General features: G+C 38.4%; 1 protein-coding gene and 1 non-coding gene across 2 annotated transcripts in view; both read left to right on the forward strand.

Moving 5' to 3' along the window:
• Window positions 1–22,840, forward strand: part of FHIT (fragile histidine triad diadenosine triphosphatase) — a 980,189-nt gene that overhangs the window by 302,370 nt on the left and 654,979 nt on the right. The window lies entirely within an intron of this gene.
• LOC112913343 (small nucleolar RNA SNORA55) lies at window positions 1,051–1,189 on the forward strand. The gene has a single exon (XR_003233671.1). It is a non-coding gene; the product is annotated as a small nucleolar RNA SNORA55 (small nucleolar RNA).

Below are 22,840 nucleotides of genomic sequence, written 5' to 3' on the forward strand. Positions count from 1 at the left end.
TGATGACTCCACTAAGAGGAAGCTAGTTAAGCTCCTAAGAATTTTAGATGTCGAAAACATTCCTTGTGCACAGGATTCAGCGTTGTGTGGTTCATTAGGATATATTTTTGGTTGACCCTGGACATTTTTTATTAACTAGTAGAATAAGACGATCATATGATGTTGGAGTAGGAGGATTTATCTTAGTGACTCAAAAATGCTGGTTGCATTGTAGATATAATTATGCAAAGCTAAGAATCCAGAAAAGAATTGCCAGAGAAGGAATTAAAAATAAGATTTTAAATGAAAATACCCACCTTGATCCTGAAAGAAAACAAACCTATTGCAACAGGAGCAATTGAGTAGCCTCAAGCATAGAAAACCCAAATACAACTCACTGGAGTCAGTGTGAACAAATTCGAGGTCAACCCTTTTAAACCTTGTCTGTACCACAAGGCTTTCAATCAAGGAAATAAAGTACGTGTTAGTTGTAATCTCCAAAAAATCAATCAAGCAGTCAGTCAACCAACCAACCAGCCTACCTGGGGACTTTTGCCTCTGGCTAAATTGGGGCGGTCTATGAAAAATCAACACTTCTTTAAAAACAGTAGAGAAGCCAAATTAAACAAAATCTGAAATGTTCCTAACTTGAAGACATTAAAGAGTTGCCAAGAAAACCAAGACTCTTAGAGCATAGGGAACTATAAAGTGGTGAGCCAGCGTTCCACAACCTGCTTTTCCCTTAAGGGATCTCTCCAACTTTTGGTTTGAATGAAAGCTGAGAAATCAGGCAAAAGATTGTGCCTGGGAGCAGAGAAGGCGGGAGATTTTTTTGGCAATCTCTCAAGGCAAGAGAGAAAAACGTCAAAGTCTAGGGATGCTAAAGCAGCTGGGACTTGATGGGATGTGATCTCAGAAAGAAAGCAGGTACTAGATATTACCCTGATCTCGGGCAGTCTTGTTCATTCCTGAAGGCATTTACCTAATTTTTATGCTGTGGAGGTGTGAAGCTAGGACATTTAAGAGCAGATCGCAGAAAACGTAAAGTGCTAAAACAAACAACAACAAAAAACACCTGAATCTTTTCCATTTTTTGCTGCTTTGTGGGTGTGGGGACAGACATGCAACATTATGAGCAGTGGAATTCTAGGAGGGTTGTTTTCCTTTTGTCTTGGGGCCTGACTCCATAGGCCCCAACTCTGCCTCTCTTTGTGAGAAAGAGATAAAGAAAAGAAAGAAAAGAAAAAAGTAAGTAAATTGCTCATTGTGACAATTTCTCCCAGGGCTAAAGGTAAAACAATTGGAGTTCAGCATTCATGAAGGACAAAGGAGACTGGTAAACACTACAGACTTTCAAACTACATCCAAGAATGTGAGCAAAAAAGGCAGAGCAGATCTTTCAAAACGTCAGCCACAGTGGAGTCCACTCAATCCCATGGTGGATAAAGGCAACCTGACCTATCCCAGGCTGCCTCCCATAGCCTAGGACGAACCTTTTCTGGAGGAAGTTACCTTCATCCAGTTTCTCTGTGATTTTTTTTTTTTTTTTTTTTTTTTGTACATGGTACCCGTAATTCAATGTAAAATCCAAGAAATAGGACTGGAAGGAAAAACCAAAAATGTATTTCTGTTTGATTAGAATTGGACGTCAGCTGATTAGGAATAGCTGATAAGGCTGGGACTCTTAGGTTCTCCATCTTCCCTGCTGCCCTGTTTTCCCTTACTCCTGGCTTCATCCATTAAATTACCTTATTTAGGCTGTAGGCATTTGGATTTGCAACCATACTTTGTAGTAAGGAATTTGTCTGGTTTTATCTAGATGTTTGGTGTTCTAAACATCACCATATGGATCTGCACAGAAAGAACTTAGGCATGTTCCCAGTAATCTGACTTTGGGATGATTTTCTTTGTGTAGGAAGATGAGTAGAGGGGTTGTGGGGTGAATCTTGATATAAACAGAAATGCTTGATTTTTATTATTCATTTTTGCTTTAAAGTTTGCTAGTTTTTGGTGAAGCCCCCATCTGTGACTTTATCTTAGAGTTCTGTCTTGCAAAGGGGAAAAAAAAATCCTCATGAATGCCTACAGGGGAAAAATAAGAAAAACAAGTTCAGGCAGGCTTAAATAAAATTACAATTGGCCCTGTGAGTCGCTTCCTGGGAATGTGCAGTGTGCATTTTTGACATGGACTGCTCCTGTCTCTCTCAATGACAAAAGATCAGGAATGAGATAGGCCTTTGTAACCCTGAGTCAGCTTGCTCTCTGTTTCAAGTGAAGAAGACCCATCACTTAAATTCTGTCTTCCCTCCCTCCCTCCCTTCTTTTTTTCCTTCCTTCCTTCTTCCACAAAGGAGGATAGCCTCCCACTGTAGCATTATGGTTTCTTTGAAGACCACATGTTTCTTAAGGCTGCCGACTGAAATAATCCAAGAGCAGAATTTTAGATGCAGAGTGAGTATACAGTTTACCCTGAGTGTTTTGGAATCCCAGTGCTCTGAAGGGTATTCATAGTGTGGTCCTCAGTCCCACATTTGGCATCATGCATGAGCTTCTTAGAAATGCAAATTCATGGGCTGCACACAGACTTGGTAAATCAGAATCTCTGGAAGTGGGACTCAGGAAGTTACGTTTTAACAAGCTATCTAAATGATATTTAAGTACATTAGTATTTGACAACCACTGCTCTAGTGTATGGATGGTAATTCATATCATCAGCAGGCCGCGCTGAGCTATTTAAGCTGTGCCGGTGGGGAGGATCTTGGTGCCACATCAAGAAAATGTTGCAAACATTGCCCTATCCACTTATTTGTCTTCAAATCTAATGTACTTAGGGTCTTTGGACAGTCTTTCCTTGGCCAGAAAATCATGATCTACCTTGCCTATTAGAGGGAATTTTTTTTTAAACTGTTGGGGAGATCTTGCCTTTTCTATAGACTTTTCCTCCTCCCACCACCAGTTCTCTTGATACTGTATAAAAGGTCTTTGTTAATTGGAAGATGAATCCAGAGCCTCAGTTAGATGATAAAGCAATCAAGCATTGAGAAGAAATCGCTTCTTTCTGAACAAAGAGCAAATCATGTGCCTTTAAGAGTGCCTTTAAGACTGGAATGAAAAATGACCTAAAATGACAGACCAAAATCATGGCACTTGGAAAGAAGAATCAACTTTCAAAGGACAGTGGATAGATACATGGAACAGAAAGTTAAACTTTTTTTTTTTTTTAGAAAGTTGAACTTTTAAAGGCATCCCTATGTGCATCATACATTTATTACTTTTTAAATTTAATACTATTATATATATGTATTTCTCTATATGTTTCAAATATTAACTGTTAAATAAATTATTGGTCTAAGACTTCCAGCATCCACTAGAAAATGGTTTGCTTATGTTTATTATTATATTATATGTGGCTTTATTAAAAAAATGCATCTGTGTTGTGATCTCCATAGGTTAAGTGATTTTTTTTTTTGGTGCCTATTCTGTAAGGTTATAAAAAATGAAACTGTTGTTCCAGGAGAAGTTTGAGATGATAAATGGTTTTAAAGATCTTATTGTTTTCTGCGACGCACACTTTAAATGATTTGGTGAAGTGAGTAGAGACTCCTCTTGCTCCCAAGAAAACACCTTCAAGAAGAGAATCTCTATTGCTTAATAATTGCTGGTCATTTTTAGTAACGCACAGGTTTGTGAATATGTGCCCTCTGTTGACACTTTATTAGCAGGCAAGTGATTTGGTCGAACTTCCTAGCAGTACAATCAAGAAGGAATCCAAACAGGGAAAAACTAAAGCTCATCAGTGATTCATCAAATATTATTGAAATAGTCAGGTTCTTTATGTGTAAAATCTCCTCTTTTTCCCTCCCTGCTCTTCTACTGCCCCATCAACTAAAAGCAGTGATTCCATCTGGTTCTACCTTATTGGGCTTTGAAAGAATTTTGAGAACAAAATAACAGAAACAGAAGAAATGAACTTGTACATTTTCGAGAACGGATGACTTCCTGGAATTGGGTATTTATGTCTAAGATGTTCATGAAATGTTGTTCTTGCTAGGCTGCAATTTATTCAAGTAATAGAATAGTATCCCAGTAAAAATACCAAAGTACCTTAAATGCAAAATATAAGGTGTATTATTATCCTACATTATTTGTACTTAATCTCACTTCCAAGTTGACCAACTAGAAAGAGATGCCAGATAGTGTTTATGTGAGAGAATTAGCTTTAGTGAAAATATCCTGAAATGAGAAATTCTAGAGATTTGTTGCCTCATTGAGTATTGCTCAAAAAAAAAAAAAAAATGTCCAGAGAAGAACTATAGATCTGTATAAATTTTGTTTATTTGTTCAGTTGCATTTGGAAATCCTTTGAGCTATAAGGTTTGAACTAGGAATTTGACATAAATGAATTTGCATTCCCTATGACTACAGGCAAGTTTTTTTATGCTTAGCTTTCTTGTGATGGGATAGCAATAGAATATTTGTTACAGGATTGCTGAGAGAATGAAATGGTAATGCAGGCAATGTTCTGGGTACAGGACTTGGAACATAGTAAATGCTCTTTTATGGTCTCTTATTTAGGATATTGTGTTATTTGGTATATGCTGAATTTGACATGTCTTAAATTTCTTATAAAAATTAGAATGGTACTTGTATAAAAGGTGGCATTTACATGTCATCTTCCAGGCAGCAGGACATTTGGGATGAAATGACAGAAATGAAGCAAGCCCTCTTTCCTCCTGATTGGTAGAAGATCTGTTCTCTAGAGCTTATGGCTGGGTCGATATCAATTTCTAGTCTGGAATTTAAATGGGGATAAGAAGCAGACCCAGGGCAGTGAGATGTTCCTGGACTACTCAGAGAAGCTTAGGAACCATTTAGTTATTTAAGAAAATTTTGACTGGTTAATGGACAATGCTCTCATATGAAATGAGGCTCAAGGGGCAAGGTCAAGTCAGAACTTTCAGAACTGTGATTGTGGATGGTGGTGGGGATGCAGGTGGAAAGCAGGAGTGAGAGTATCTTAGCCAGGGATAGTGAAGAATAAAGGATCTAAAATGTGCTGGCAGGCAGCGTGAATATGAACATGGCTCTAGTGCATGAAGACCGACATGTGAGTCTCCTGCTCACAAAGCAATGGGAGAAGGGGAGTGCTTTTGAAGAGACCCTGTTGTCTCTGGAATAGCTATTTCTTTCGGATATACTCTTGCTGTCATACTCTTTCCATTCTAGATGACAATGTATGCCCTTCAACCCTTCCAGGAGTCTAAGAATTTTATTTTTATTTTATTTTATTTTTATTTTTATTTTTATTTTTTTTGAGTCTAAGAATTTTAAAGAAGAGGTTCTTGACATCCATGCGTCAGGAGACACGTGTCACCTGGAGAGAAGAGAATGCCATTCGGTGTCTTATCAGGCTGCTCGGTGTGGCTCTGGTGGTTAGGAATGACAGAAAATACACCCAGGGAAATCCCTCAGACCATGTGGCTCAGGGTGGGATCCCTCTGAACACCTGTCACCTGGCATTGGCCCTTAGGGTCCCCTATCTGAAACATACAGAGCAGAGTTCAGAAATGGATTGTAAAAGGTCCTACTTCAAATCTTTCAGCACAGGGAAGCATCCCGACACGGCTTCCTGCAGGGTGCCAGATAGAAAGCACAAGTGAGAAAAGGAAGAATTCCTGTCTTTGGGAATTTTGGAGGAACAATTACCTAAATTAGTTCATTAGTTAGTGTATCCATAAATTGATTAAGTACTTAAGGACTTATTTTCTGCCAGGCAAAATGCTGGATGCTAGAGATCCTAAAGTTAATGAAAATAATGTGGGTCTTGTTCCTCGTGGTGCTTACAGCCAGCTAAAACAAAAAATGGGGTCAGCATGTATCCAGTGATAAGGGGGAACAGAGGAGGTGATGCGAATAAAACTAAAGAATCAGAAAAAGGGGAGGAGATGATGCCTGTAAGCAGGTGCAGAAGAGGTGGAGTGAAGTGTAGGAGGAATAGCAAGTGCACAGGCAGGAAGGAACAGGCATTCACAGTACTTGGAGGCCTTACAGGGAGAATTTGAGGGAGGAAATCTTGTGCCTAAGAGACTGTAGCAGAGGACATGAGGAAATGCCATGAGGCTCTCAGATCTAGCACAGGTAAAATTGGCTAAGAATGTACAGAATGAGGACAGTTTCTGGAAGCCAAGCCCAGGACCAGAGTCCATCTTCCTCTAGCCACCTGTTGCTTGCATATAGTACTATAGAAGTCCTTTTTACTCAGCTCAATTGTGACTTCTCTTTGGTCAATTGAAACATTTGGTTAAAGAAACAAAAAGTTGCTTTAAAAATAGGAAAAAAAGTTAGAATGCTATGTAAAAATTTTGTTTTAACTCCGGATATTGGAATGTGCATCTGTTTGCCAATCCTTTGTTGAATCTATACCTTAGTTAAATCCAGATTTGCTATTTGGAGTTTCACTTCCACTTTCTTATATAAATAATAGTCCTAATGCACTGCTTACAGTTTCCTCAAAGTGAAGCAAAAACACGGACACTTGCAAAGTAATCTAAGGCATGATTCTTTTGGAGTTTTACCATGTTTTTCCCCAATTATAAAGTTTCCCATATCTAATATAAAGCCAATTATGATAGGCTTGAAAACGGATATATAGATTTCTGGTTAAACAATACAGCTGAGGGGCACCTGGATGGCTCAGTGTTTGAGCATCTTCCTTTTGCTCAGGGCGTGGTCCTGGGATTGAGTCCCACATTTGGGCTCCCCTTGAGGAATCTGCTTCTCCCTCTGCCTTTATCTCTGCCTCTCTCTATGTCTCTCATGAATAAATAAATGAAATCTTTAAAAAACAAACAAAAACCAAACAAACAAAAACATACAACTGAGCTGATGGAAGTAGATTGTATGATGTGCTGGGAAGGCGCTTACACAACAGGTGTTCTGAGCACCAAGGACAATCACTCATTCTGATTGAAAAGGAAATGGAGATCTTGGGTTAATCCAGCCGTGTGATTAGCTGATTGTCAGTAAGAATGTTTCTATTTTCCTACTGTCTTAGTAAAAGGGAGTAAAGGGAGTTGTTCAAATTTCTTTTAAATTTGAATTGTAGAGTTTCCTAAGTTAATATATAGTTAGCCTCTGTAAGTATGTTGGGTCTTTCTTAATTTTTTAAAAAAATTTCCATAATACTGTAATACATTAGTCCACGTAGCTATTGTTGAACTTGAAATATGTATACATTTATTAATTCAAGTGATTAGTTGTGAATTTGTGTATAGGGTAGGAAATACCTTCGATTAATTTAGGCAAACACCTGTTAGTTAAATACTTGTTTGTAAAATATATTTAGATGTGGATTTTCCCTGAATTTGGTTATGAATCGTTTTGTGTGAGTGACCTTCTGTCAAATTTAGTAGTGCGAATTCAAAACTGTCTTTGTTAGCTACCTGCTACTTTTTGTCTTTTTTTAATGTCCACTTCTGAAAGTTTACTTTCTACTATAGTGCATTGTGAGAATTAGGTTCTGGGGAAGAACAAATAGAATTAAAGACTTAATCTCTGATCTCAGAAGCAATGATCTATTGGAAGATGGTGTGTGTATTCACAGAATCAGGTGGATAGGCATCAACATCTCAAAGCATGCTAGATAAATGATATATAAATATGGATGGGAGTGATCAAAGAAGTATCATAGGAAAACTGAGGGTATTTTTCTTTTTAAAGTTTGATACATTGAGAAAATTTGATTTTTTTCAATCAAGAAGCAGAATAGTATAGTAGTTAAATGGTGGGCTTGAGAGCTGTGCAAATCTAGATTCAGATCTTGGCTCCACCACTTAGTACGTATGTGCCCTTGGGGGGGGGGGGGGGAAACATTCTCTGTTACAGTTGTTCACCTGTTTTATGGAGATGGTGGAATCCATTTCCTATGTTGGGAAGATTAAATGAATTTTTACATTTATAGCACTTAAAGTTTGAAATATACTAAATTTCACAAATGCTAGCTGCTGTTATTGTTATTATTATGATTATGGTATATTCACAATTATATATAGAATAGTAGAAGTAAGCTTGTTTTACAACCTAAATTCTAGTTTTATATCTGCCTCTAACAAGTTAGCTGGTCATGGGAAATGGGCCAACATCTGAAGTTTATCATTCATTAGATAATGTTTAAAATCCTTTTCAACTCAGATATGAGGCTGATGATGCAACTGAGTCCACAATTAAGCAGCTTATTTGGGAGCAATAAAATGGAGTATTTAAGATCATGTCCTTACCTCCTTCCCCATCTTATCCCATATGCAAAAAATCATCTCAAAATATATCGAAGACTTGAACATAAGATCTGAAAGCAGAACACTCTTAGAGGAAAAAATAGGGAATAATCCCCTTGACATAGGTCTTGGCAATGTGCTTTTGGATTTGACACCAAAAGTACAAACAACAGATGAAGAAATCAAGATGTAGAACTATGTCAGACTAAAAAGCTAAAAGCAAAGGAAATAATCAACAAAATAAAAAGGCAACCTATAGAATTGAGAGAAAATATTTGCAATTATGTATCTGGTACAAAGTTAATATTGAAAATATATAAGGAACTCCTACAACTCAATAGAAAAAAAATGTGATAAAAAATGTGCAAAGGAACTGAATAGACATTTCTCCAAAGAAGATATGCATGTGGTCATCGTGAAAAGATGCTCGATATGGAACCAAGTTAAGTACTAGTCAATGGATGAGTGAATAAAGAAGATGTGGGATGTATGTATGTATAATGAAATATTGTGCCATGAGAAAGAAGGAAATCATGTTATTGGAGACAACATTGATGGACTTTGAGGGCATTTTGCTAAGTGAAATAACTCAGAGAAAAACAAATACTGGGTATTAGTTATATTTGGGATCTAACAAAGCTAAACTTTTAGAAACTGAGATGAGAATGGTGATTATCAGGGCCTGGGGTAGGGGAAAATGGGAGATGTTGATCCAAGAGTACACACTTCCAGTTAGAAGATGAATAAGTTGGGAGATCCCTGGGTGGCTCAGCGGTTTGGCGCCTGCCTTTGGCCAAGGGCATGATCCTAGGGTCCCAGGATCGAGTCCCACGTCGGGCTCCCAGCATGGAGCCTGCTTCTCCCTCTGCCTGTGCCTCTGCCTCTCTTTCTGTGTCTATCATGAATAAATAAAGAAATAAAAAATATTTAGAAGATGAATAAGTTGGAATCTAATGTACATTGTGGTGCTTGTAGTTAATAATACTTCATTATATATTTGAAAGTTGCTAAGAGTAGATCTTAAATGTTCTCATCATAAAAATGAAGTGGTTATTGGACACCTGGGTGGCTCAGTGATTGAGCATCTGCCTTGGGCTCAGGGCATGATCCTGGGGTCCTGAGATCAAGTCCTACATCGGGCTCCCCATGAGGAGACTGCTTCTCCCTCTGCCTATGTCTCTGCCTCTCATTGTGTCTCTCATTAATAAATAAATAAATTCTTAAAAAAAAGAAATGGTTATTTATTATATGAAGTGATAAAAAAGTTAAAACTATGGTGGTAATAGTTTTACAGTATGTAAGTATCAAATTAACACATTTTATAATTTAAACTCACACAATGTTGTATGTCAATTATATCTCAAAGCTAGAGGAGGTGGCAGTAAAAGACCATGGTTTTAGGAGTTTGACAGATGCTCATTTGGTGCCTGATTATTTAGTTTGCTGTGGGACCACAAGTGGATGGCATAACTCCTTTGATATTATTTACTTCATCTTCTCATTTAAAAAGAGGATAAAAATTATACCCAACTTCTAGAGTTGCTCACTAATTAAATGAGGAGACATGTCATCACCCAGCTCAGTATCTGGTACACAGTAAACTCAACATGGTGGTAGTGGTGGTGGGGATGATGGTGGTGGTAGTGATGTGCTGTGTTGGATATAGGGCAAGGATTCAGTAGGTTTTGGCCAAATGAATGATTAATAGAGCTTTCCTTTTTTTTTTCTAAGTTAAGTGGCTCACAGGAAGCCCTTCTAAGGACATATAGAATTTTATATCTTAATGGAGTGTTTATTTATGGTTTGGATGTATTATATAATCACTTCCTTCTTATTGCAAATCTGCCCAGCTTCCCTCTGCCTAAATGACATCAGTATCCATATTAAGAAAAATCCTTGCCTGGCTCCAAGAGTCTTGCCCACATGTCTATCTAAGATTTATTGATGCCAGCTATTGATCAAGAGCATCAGTGATGGGTTTTTAAGGTAGATGTTCTCCTCAATTTGTTTGCCACTTTGAAAATTTTCAAGAAAGCTATACTGAACTTGAGATTTTAATGGATCTCATCTGTGAATTTGAGCCAGAGATGGATGTACATAAAAAAGTAGTATGAAATAGGAGGAACCCATTAGATGTTCTACTTTATTTCTACTCAGAAAACAGTTTTTATTTTTCCTATAGTCTGTGTGGTTTCATTCACAGCCTCACATTCTGGGAAACAGATGAAGAATTAAAAGAATCTCAGATTAAAAATCTTTTTTCTAGACATCAAGGTAATATCCCATAAAGTTGGGTGGCCTTTTAAAATGCATACCCTGTAAGAAAATGAATAAAATTTGAACTGTGTTAATTTTAACATAAAACACTTGAGAAAAAAAAAAACACTTGAGAAATGAAAATTATACATCTTTTGGCTCAGATCTATGAAATGAGCAAAATGTATGGATTAGGATGGACTCCATGATGGCAGAGTTGTTTGGTCTCTTTTGTTCACTTCTGGGTTCCCAGAACCTAGGACAGTGCCTAGCGTGAATATACAACATAGATGTGTTGATTAGATTTTTTAAAAGAAGTAACCCATTCTGGCATTTGTCTTTCTCCGTAAAGGAACCAAAAGGCAGCGTAGGCTTGCACATGCCCACCCATGAAGCATTTGCCTTGCTACCTCACCTATGGAAATGAAATGTTTACTTTGATATAGCAGGCGTGTATACCATTCTTCATAAACCTAGTTGGTGGTAAAAAATTCAGGTTTTTTTTTTTTATTACATCATGAAGTATATAATTCTTCAATACTGCATCAGCTCTTGGATCACATGGGGGTCTGTGAAAAACTGCCTTGCCATCACATCTGAATTTTTCATTTAAAAATCAACTCCAATAACACTCAGTCATTTATAAGTTAGAGTCTCTGGAAGCGTTGGTGGCTGTATTTGCATACTTTATCCATTAAGCATGTTTTTAAAGGACTGCAAGTTTATGGCTTGCAGTTACTTCCCATCGGGCTTTGGCTAGAGACTGGTATGCACTGGACAGCCTATGTTTCAGCAGAAATCACAGAGGAAAACATGTGCATGCTGATGGTTTGCTGCTGGCGCACACAGTCATCCTGTGGCCGACTGGTGGATAAGAGGTGATCCTATGAAGTATCACTGCTTTCCTTCTGTGCCATTGATTCTGTTTGGTCAGTACAGTTCAGCCATGCACTATGTATGTTACCCTTTTCATTGCAAGGAATACTATTTTTACCCCATAACTATGAATGTTGTAGGTAGTAAAATGTTACTTCAAAACTGACAGGGAAAAGTATAAAAACTGTGATTGGGGGGTGGGAGGGAGTGGTTAAGAGATTTGAGAGATTTTTTATTTTAATGAAACTGAGAAATCTGCAAAAATGTTTCAAAATAATTAGGCAAAAATGCAGGAGTGAATTGAAGAGAAATTATTCTTTCTGATATCTCTTTGGGATGAAGCAAGCATTTATCTAGAGTAGCTCTAGTATGAGTCTGTCAGGCATTAAAGAAGATGGTTTGAAAAGACAGTTTGAATTTATTATTAGAACCTGAAATGGAGACAAGGTAATGTACATCAGGCAGTATTTTCAGTGGTGGAGCAATGCAACAGTATTACTCTGGGGGTCCTTGTGGAAAACCAGGGTGGCGTGATTATTTTCACCCTCGTGGGTCAGATTGATAGACACTTAGACTTATCCCAAAGGGCACCACCCCCAGCCCTCACGCCACAGGAGGAGAAGGAAGAAAGGAAGAAAGTCTGTCTGAAAGGCAAAGACTTAATCATGGGGACCTTTGGTTCTTGCTGAGTGTTTAACTTGACCATTCTTTCAAAGTGACTACAACATAGAGATTTTCTTTGAGATTTTGCTGTCAGTAGTGATTTGGAAGAATAAATATCCAAATGCTGAGAGCTGAACAGTGGGGTACAACTTTGAAAGATTCCCAAAGGGAAGAGTGAATGTTGGGAGAAATAGTGGGTACAGATGAGATGGATATTACCCATCAGCTGTCAAGTTGACAGTTCTTCCAGCAAGTGTTTTGGTCTCTCTTGACCTTATAAGTAAAAAAAAAAAAAAAAAAAAAAAGTGAGACATTTAAAAAAATCATCAAATATAAATGATATGTGAGGTGATGTTGGTAGGTGGCAAAATCCAAGAAGGCATGTTGTCTAGTGTGGCCATCCATTAACTTTGTTCTTTTTGTACGTTCCACTCCTAGTAGAATGGTGTGAGTTTTATGTACTAGGGGCCCTTGTTCTTTGAAAAACATTTCTTAAAGATCCTGTGACCCTTCTCAATTGCTTTGCTGTGAAAATTAGAATTCATCTTTATTAGACAAGTGACCTATTCTCTGTATCCTGCTTATGAAGTATTGATAAACCATCCTCAAAGGCTTTTAAAAGAGTGTCTGTTTAGATAAAAATTCCACAAAGAGGAATTTGGCCATAATCTAACTTTGTACTCAGTTTTTATCATTATTCTGTCAGCATGTTGTAGGTAATTCATGTGGGTTATCTATATAGTACTTTATTAACCTATGCTATTGTAGACAGTCCACATGTATTATGTGCCAACATGGATACATATTCACACACATTTTCACCCACTCTTTCCTTTTCTCAGGTAATTATAATAGCTATCCTAATTTTCTTCTGTTACCTAAATTAGCTTCAGCACTCATTTATTGGGTACCTGCAATGTTCCAGAAGCTCAGTTGGCTCTGAGGATTAAAAATGAGGCCCCTGATTTCTGGGAGCTTTGTGGCAATGGGGTAAACAGAGGTACAAGTAGTGTTTTATTTCTTCCCTAATAAAAGTAGGCAAGGGGCAGGGGGTACATGAACGGAAACATAGTTTATTTTATTTTTTATTTTTTTGGAAACGTAGTTTATTTTATGTCAGGCCGGTCATGAAAAGGTAGCAAGAGAAAACTGAGTTGGCATTAGAGAGTCAGTAAGTGCTCACTGCAAGGGTGAGTTTGCCAGGTGTTTGGAGCAGAGTGTGGCGGCAAAGGCACCAGGTAGGAGTGGGTGCTTAGGAGATGGGGATTAGTGCCTTTGATGTGACAGCTCTGCCACTGGCTAGGTGTGTTGCCACAGACAGGATATTTTACTTTGTTGAGGCTTCTTCCTTCACTAACAAAATAACAAGTCATTTAAAAATAACAAAAATATATATTGAAAGCATAGGTGTTAGCTCATTTTTAAGAGAGTATGTATGGGAAAATGGGTTGGAGAGAGCTTGTGGCAAAAGATGGGGCCAGTCTGGCAGGCAGTGAGCACCGGTGTGCCATGCTAGGGCATGCTGGATCAACTCAGTAGTTAAGGGTGAGTCTGCAGAGGTTTGGAAATTGAGAGAGCTTCTACTCTTCTACAATGTGTTAATTGTTAATCGCTGTGTTGGGAAAAGTTAAAATACTAAATTATCGGGCCTATATCATAAAAGGAAATTATGAAGCCAAGAATGTTGGATGCAGGAGCAGAAGGAAGAGAATGGTAATATTTTGGTTGTTTTTGTTGTTGTCGTTGTTGTTTTTTGGTTTTTTGGGGTTTTTTTGGTAAATGTATTCAGGAAAACCAAGGCTGAGACAAAGGAGCAATCTTATTTTAGAGTACTCAAGGATTATCGCTGCCCTGAAACTCACTGCCCTTGAAACTATTGGCTTAATCTCAAAGGATGAAAACTTCTGGAAGTGGTAAAAAGAGATCTTTGATCAGCAGAGTACATCAAACCTTTTATGGATGTAATCCCTACAATGTTCAGTAAAAGCTTCCAGTCATCAAAGAGCCTGTGACTATTATCTAAACTTGATGGAGGTAAGTGCAGGAAGCAGAAACATAAAAAATACCAGATGAGATTTACAAAAATATGGTGAAGAGTAAAGTGCTCTGTTTGGGGAGATAATGATATAAAAGAATAAAATGCAATCTTTTCAGTTAATGTGGTTTGTAAAAATAACAGAGCAGGCAGGCAGCTTAAGAGAGGGAGGAAAACAAAAACAGCCTGTAATGCAGCCACAAGAAAGCAGAACAAAATGAGGTACACTCTGTAAGAATCAAGTTTACTCAGAAGTAAGACATACTAAGTAAAAAGTGTGCTATATTTAGAATTTGTGGGGTGGAAATCCAAAAATAGGTTTCTATATTAAACTCCACCCACACTTCCTCTCTGAGCAAGAGAACTAACATTTGTTTAGAAAATGGCTTCTGTGTTTCAGCCATGGGACCTAGTGCTAATAAGTGGCAAAAAAAAAAAATCATTTTAGACATTTCAGTAAACTGGTTACTTACTGGGTTGGTGTGATGCAATAGTATCCTTGGCTTTTTTATACTGTAAGCCTGCAGTTGGGGGCTTGAGGGGTGTGTGTGTCTCCGCTCTGCTTGTCTCCTGTTGGTGCCCAGGGTGGAGGCTTTGTGGTTACCTGGATCAGGTTCTTCTCAGGGTAGTCAGAAGGTCTGGGAGTGACAAAGCATAAACTTGTTAAGGCATAGGCTTCGTAAGGTACACTGTCTTCCATTCACATTTCATGCAAGTCACAGGATCAAGTCTGACATCAAAGGCAAAGGGAGGGATTTTTCTCCTGTGAATGTTGGGAAAAGGAAGAGAACGTTTGCTCAATAATAACCTACTTTCTCACTTAGCCCCTTGGCGCCTCTATTTCCAGACCTGTACAATGGGTATAATGATGGTTACCTTAGTTGTGGGGATCTGGTATATAAAATCACATGTAAGTGTTCTCAACAAATAGTAACATTTTTATCCTCTTCTTGACCATCTCACACTCATACCCAGCACATTTGTCTGTAGATTCTCTCCTGCCCGCCCCACTACCCTGGGAGCAGTACCATGGCATTACCTATCACGTCAACAGAACTGCCTACTGGAGATGCTTTTGTCAAACGTCGCTTGTTTGCTCTGCTAAGTGTATCTGGCAAAGACACTTAGAACCTTCACTTCTCTAATTCCCTGTAGTACCTGAAGTTGTTACACCTGTTCCTGAAAGTTCTCCTGCCGCCTTACCTCCTTCCTGCTTGTGTTTCTTTTAATTCTTTCTGCATATTCAGTTCCTCCTGCTGAGACTCCCTTCCTATACAGTTCTGTAAGTTGTTACCTCCTCATGTGCTAACTAGAACATAGCTGCTTTTAGAGATTTTTAAATTTTTGTTTCTTTTTCTAATTCTCTGACAATGATAGTTGGAAGAAATCAGTGAAAGCTTCTTAAACCTCTTAAAAGAAGGTATTTATAAAATTTTTAACTGATGCCTTCTGGTTTATTTGTCATAAATTAGAACCAGAATATTTGTGAATGTTGGGTCCCTGGTGTTTGGCAAACAATAAAGTTGGTGTCACTGTGAGGTGTTCAGAGTAAGAGTTTATGAGAAACACCATATCTAGACCTCAGGGCTGTCATCTCTTTAGCAACGTGATTTGAAGCTTCCCCATTAAATAGATTTTTAGCTGCAGAAGGAAAAAAGATTTTCAACCCTTTACACCTCTGGGACAAATGAACTACCCGAAAATTGTCAAGCATGTCCAATTACTTAATTACAAAAGTATTCTGTTGATATTGTAATGTCTCTGGGTTCCATGTGATGAGGACTTGAGTCTGCCTCCCTTCTCCCATGAGAAAATTGTTAACTGTCCAGAAGATCTGATTTCAGTTGTGGCACATGTGTCCCAAGGAGGACTGCTCATTAAGAGTAACCTCAGCATGCAGGGGGCATGTTTGCTTCATTTGATTTTTAGGTGAGACGAAGCTTGCCTTTCACATCTACCACTTTCACTTTCTTCTCAGTCTTCCCTTTCATACTACCAAGTTCCCATTGAACCACTTCTCCATTTCTTCCTCATTGTTTATCATGGGGTTGGTAGCCAGCATTCAGAGCGACAAGGATAAACAAGCAATGTTGTTAATGTTCCCCAAGAGTTTACAAGCTGAATGGAGACTCCTAAGATGATCTGATGAACTTACCATGCAAGACATTGGTTAAAGTCGCCCTGATGGTTCGGTAATTGGATAGAGAAGGAAGACTAAAAGGCCTTGGTAACCTTTCTGGACTGATTAGCCAGGAAACTGGTTGTGTTGCTAGTATTCTAGATAATGATGAGGACAGCTACCATTTATTGGATTCTTTTTCTTAGAATTCTCTTGTTAACCCTGTGAGGTAAATATCACCTTCCCCAATAATCAGATGGGAAACTGAGGCTCAGAGACATTAAGAAGATATATTATGAGGCCATTGCAATTAAGTGACACAGCTAAAAATTGAAATTACTCGTGTTAGACTTTGAGGGCCCATTTGAAGTGATATTAATTTTATTGCTTTTTGTGTAAGCTCTATAAATACGTCTGTATTTTGTAAACACATTGGTTTTGAAATAGGTTATTGATAAATTAGAAAAAACCCAGACCAGTGATAATAAGGACCTAAATTCCATTGGCAATAGAAAACAGGGTTGAATGTGAATTATATTGTTAAATTTTGTGAATTTTATTGTAAATTTTCTATCTCCATTTCTTTGGGCTGTAACCTGGCATATATTATGTGGGTTCTCTGCTAAGTATTGCTTAAGGTTGAAATCAAAGTATGTCTGTATTCTTATCTGAAGGCATTACAAGGGAATGTTCCACTTCTAAAGTCCCTTGTGGTTGTAGGACAGTGACCATTTTAGCTCCTTATATTGTTAAAAGCCATCAGGATTTGGCCAACTGCTGGTTCTAATTATAGAAAGGGAAGAGGGTGAATTTCCTTGAGTTGCCTACAGATTAAATGTTGGGAACATAGAAATGCCATAAATAGGGGTGCCTGAGTGGCTCAAGGGTTGAGTATCTGCCTTGTCTCAGGCCATGAAACTGGGGTCCTTGGATTGAGTCCCATATCACGCTCCCTGTGAGGAGCCTGCTTCTCCCTCTGCCTATGTCTCTGCTTCTCTCTGTGTGTCTCTAATGAATAAATAAATCTGAAAGAAAGAAAGACAGACAAGAAGGCAGGAAGGCCGACCCAGCCATGAATAGGACTGGCTCAGGTAGAAGGAGGAGGTATTTTGAGCATAACATAGAGGGAGCAAAAACAAGGTAGATTTTGGGCCCATTAAATAGGAGTTTGGTACTCACACAGAGTGTACCATCAAGCAATAGGGAAAATAGGACATAGATTTAAGGGAAGAGGAGCAGAGAAATCTAGAGAAAACCACATACAGATGCTTATTAAAGTGACTCAGATGGACACAATCACTTTGGAGAGGGCTGACACAAATGGAAAACAGCATACGTTTGAGGTGTAAAGTGAGGAAGACAGAGCCAGAGAAGGCTGTGGAAGGCAGTGGGACAGGGGAAGTGATATATTACATTTATGTTGCTGTGTAACTGATTACCACAAACTTAGTGAGGCAGTCCCCTTATCTGCAGTTTATCTTTCCATGGTTTTAGTTCCCATAGTCCCTGGTCCAGAAGCAGATTACCCTTTTTTGTTGTATTACCCAAAGCTGATTAGTAGCCTAACACTATGTCTCAATGCCTTTGACAGTCACCTCTCTTCATCTCATCACGTGGGTGTTTTATCACCTGCCTTCATCCCAAGAAGAAGGATGAGTACGCTACAGTGTAATTTGAGAGAAAGAGACAAAATGTGTATATTGGCATATTTTATTAAAATATATTTATTTTATTACTGTACTTAATTTACATGTTAAACTTCATTATAGGTATGTCATGAATAGGAAAAATAGTATATGTAGGATACAGTACTATCTGCAGTTTCAAGCAGCCACTGAGGGTCTTGGTACATACCATCTGTGGATAAGGGGAGACTATTGTAGCTTAAAAAAAAAAAACAAATTTTCTATCTCCATTTCTTTGGGCTGTAACCTGGCATATATTATGTGGGTTCTCTGCTAAGTATTGCTTAAGGTTGAAATCAAAGTATGTCTGTATTCTTATCTGAAGGCATTACAAGGGAATGTTCCACTTCTAAAGTCCCTTGTGGTTGTAGGATTAACTTCTGCAATATCTGGTTAGCTGTTGGACAGTGACCATTTTAGCTCCTAGAAGATGCACTCAGGTCCTTGCCACTTGACTTCTTCCATAAGCCCTCTCACAACCTGATAACTTACTTTTACTTGGGTTCCAGCAGAATGTCTTTTAGGTTTTGAGCTGCTTCCGTCTGGAAAGGCCAAGTTTATTTTAAGAGCTCACTGATTAAGTGAGGCCTACCCAAGATAACCTCCCCTTTAACTCAAGGGACCCAAATGGATGGGGGTGAGTGGGAGGGTGGTTCTTAATGAAATCTATGAGATCCCTCTTTTACTCCCTAATCACAGGAGTAAACTCCATCATGTCAAAGTCCTGCCCAGGATTAAGAGGAAGGAATTAGATAAATATATACACCAGATGTAGAAATCTTGGAGGCCATCTCTGAAGTCTCCATACCACATTGGTGGAGAGAAAAGTCTAGCAGAGCAATTTAGGTTTTGATATACTACCGAGTACCAGGAGTTGTGGATGTGGGGAAGAAAGTCCCTTGTTGTTAGAAGTCAACATCCTAGTGACGGAGACAGAGCCTACAAAGGAGAAAATCGAGAAGATGGAGTGGTGAATAATTTTTAATGTTCTAGGTAGATGGAAGGACAGTGATCAAAATCTAGGCATTAGGCTATTTATCATGCTCTGGGCAGGATGGTCGGGGCTCGAGTCAGATTTGGAGGGGCAGAGGAATGAAAGATCATGAACAACTAATAGGTGCACATGTAGCCATCTTAAAACGTTAACCAATGAGGAGAAAGAGAGAGAAGAATTTTACATGGAATTAATGAAGTAGAGGACCATTCATCAGTTCTAGGTTTTAGAATGGTTGAGATCTTAGGATGTTGGTAGCAATAGAGAAAGAATCCGCGGTAAGGAGAAAATTAACGTGATCTGTTTCTTCCTCTATTTGAATTCTAGCAGCACTTTAGGAAACCTTAGACTGACAGAGCTTTTCCTTCTCCCAGTGGTAGTTCTCTCTGTTAGCCATCACAAAGTGCTTTTTGTATGCCTGGCCTTATTTCTTAAGCATTTGGCAAGTACCAACTCATTTAATCTTTACCAACATCATGGGTAGTAGGTACTATCTCCTCTTCATCTCAGGAAACTGAGGCACTGAAACACTAAATATTTGTCCAAGGTGATCGAACCTGACAAACCCAGAAAGTTTGGCTTTGCATACCACGCTCGTAACCACAAGCACTCTTCTGCCTGAATCTGTTGGCCAGTACTTGTCCGGGGTCTCGTGACACCCTGGCATTGTTATCGCTATCTGGGGAAACTTCCTACATGTTGCATATGGATTCCCCAGCCAGGCACGACTCGACACTGCCTTGACTTCCTTGTGCCATTTTAGACACCAATAAATATGTATTGATTTGATTTAAGTTAGGATCCTATCATTTACTTTACTTCCTCATTTCCTTTAATCTCTATTGATTATAAAATTAATGGTGTGGTATGTAATTTGGATTTAACTACTTAGCCTGTAACTGATATTTTATGACGTTTAACATCATGATAAATCTGTGACCTCTTGGAGGACTTTCTTGCTTTATTAAATAGATTTCACCTAATTTAAAAAAAAAGGAATACATTATAGTTCTGAGAATTATTTTCAGTGAGAGAAAAGATGATTGCCTGTTGGCTTCTTAGATTGTGTTTTAATCCCTGTTGGAGGCACAGAGTGAGATGTGACTGAACCTTGGAGAGGAGGCTCATTCATCTTTGGCAGGGGTCTTGACATTATATTATTCCTTTTCTAGTATTTTCTTTTTTGCTTATAAGGAATGAGACAAAAGAGTTGCTTTTCCATTAGTGCCAGCCACTATTCATAATTGAGCTTAATGAGCATGTTCATCTCCATGCTCAGCCCTGTATTTCCCTCTACTGCAGGATGACATTTTCCATTTTCTGGTGTGTGTGGGTGCTCCAGATAGCTGCCATCAGCCCTGATAGAGCTGTGTGATGAGCATTCTGACTTTATCCATGCGCTTCTGCCACACAGGCAGGCAAATTCAGTGAGGTGGCTTCCTCCTTGCCCACCTACATCTGAGAAAGTCCTCGAACTTGCCCCTTGCCTATTACAAAAAATATTTGCTATGATATTAGGCATTAGAGGGAAGATAGGATTAAAATTGCTTTTTGATTTATTTATGAATGCAAAAGGTGATTACTAATGAAAACTTCAGAACCTGTAGATCAGTTATTTTTGGTTTGATCACCTAGATGCACTACAAATGAAGAAAAACAAACCTCCTTGCTAGAAATGACACCAGGGAAGTTGGATTTTACGACATTTTCTTTCTTTCAAAATGGTACATAGAAAGTTACTTCTCTGTGCTCTCCTTCAAAGCCCTTGTACATGAAGTAAGCATCAAGATATTTATCCTCTGCTGACTCTGCAGCTGCATTTGATCAACAAAGAGAGGAAGACTGGCTTTATTTCATCTTTCTGCCATGGGTTTGGTGCATATTTGTGCTGAGTGTGGTGTATGGTGCAGATGGCCAGATGTGAGTGTGTACCTGTTAGTGCATCAGAGAGCAAAAGTGTATGACTGATTTGAAGCCACAGCTTCAGGATATAGAAACTTAAAGATGGCCAGACAGAACAGTAGCGTGATGAGTTTCTAACTTGAGCTTTGCAAGCTCTTCAAGAAATACTTCTTGTTTACCTTTGTTCTCCTTGTAAGATAGTATTTATCTCCCTACATCTGAAAGCTTTGACATTCCTGCAGATTCATTTTCTAATATTTTCAAGACCTATTTTCCAGTATCAGCCAATCTTTTCCCCAGCATGTCTTGTTTTGAGAGGCCAATGATTAAGAGCACAGGCCTTCCGTTCAAATCTTGGCTTGCAGCTGTGTGACTTTGGCCAAGAGACTTAACTTCTCTGTGCTTCCATGATCTCATCAGTAAGATAGTAATATAAAATAGTAATTATGCTTCTAGGGTTACTATAAAATTAAAGGAGTTACTGTTTTCGAAGTGTTGAGAATAGAAGCCTGGTGTACAAATGGCTCCATACAAGTGTTGGCTCTTACTAATACAGTTATTGTAGTACAATTATAACTTAAGAGGAAAAGCAGGTAGGAGTACAACGTGCATGGTTACATTGTCAGTTTATTTTAGTACCTGTTTTACTTTTTGGAAAGAATGAGAAAAGGATGGGGGAAATGATTTTCATATGATATTAGGGAAATTACACTTAAAAAGGGATATAGATACTCATTTATAAGAAGTTAATTATGGGCATTTAGTTTTTTCACCTTGCCCATGAAAATCCACATGAGTTTGGGACTTCAGATACACTGACGGTCAATGATGTTACTCAGCTGCACCATCAGTGGTAGGAGGAGGCAAGGGTAACCAACTTTAATAATTTTTTTATTAATATTTGCACCAATGCCTTAAAAACCTGAGGCCTGTATTATATAGTAAGTTAAAGCACATAAGAAATCAGGAAAGTTGGATCTTAATCTTTTAGAGATAATTGTGTGGAAATGTGTTCCTAAACACCTAGATGAAGACTGTTCTGGTAACACATCATTTCTATGAAGTTCACGGTATCTTATGAATCAGAGAAAAACACTAAATTTCCTATTTTCTTTGGGTGATCATAAGCATGCTTTAGACAGTCTGATGAGAGAGTTGGCACTTTCCTCATGCTCTGTGTTTAGTTGGATGTATTGGTGATGATATTTTATGTCCTACACAGATAACCCAATGCATAAAGTTTAACTGGAAAGGAATTTATTGATTTGGGTCATTGAAAAATCTGGACATAGGGTGGGCTTCAGGATAGGTTGATTCAGCCGCTCTATGAAGTTACCATGAAGCTGGGTTCTCTGTCTCTGCTGTGTCACCTACGGTGTTTGCTTCATTTCAGGCTGGCTTGCCTCCCAGTCCAGGGATGCCTGTGTGAGGCAATTGAGGTTGCATGTTCTCTTGTGTATGTTTAGAGGAATAAGAACACTTAGCACACTATTCCATTCTAAGATTTCTCCGTTATAGTAAAGATGAGGCACTATAATGACTTTAAAGTTGTGATACTACCTGGGAAGTGTAGGTAAATCATTTTTTTTTTTTTTTTAGGTAAATCATTTTAATGGTAGACCTCATTATTCCTGGAGATAAAAGAGGGCATCACAAAATATTTGTCTTAAAAATTTGGCTGGGTCTGCTGGGACTGAGAGCCCTGATGTAGATTCTTGTAAGCCATGTTGAGGAATTTGGATTGTATCCTTTAGGATGATGGAAAATCATGGAAAAGGTTCAATATGTTGAGTTACATGATAGGATTAAGATTTTCATTGTTAGAGAGAGAGAGAGAAAGAGCCAGAGAGAGAGAAGCACCCAGGCTGCTGTTTGGGGAAAAGATAAGAGGAGAAAATTAGTGTGTTCTGGAGATGTGAATCCTTCTCTTTGTTATGAGATGAAAGCTATTTCGATGTCTAACACCTCACCAGGGAAAGACATGCCAGTTTCAATCTTAGTTATTGCAATTGTCTTTTAAATTGCCCTTGAGTTTATGCAAATCACAATTGATTGTCC

The sequence above is a fragment of the Vulpes vulpes genome, chromosome 9 (genome assembly GCF_048418805.1).
Source record: "Vulpes vulpes isolate BD-2025 chromosome 9, VulVul3, whole genome shotgun sequence".
Classification (NCBI taxonomy): domain Eukaryota; kingdom Metazoa; phylum Chordata; class Mammalia; order Carnivora; family Canidae; genus Vulpes; species Vulpes vulpes.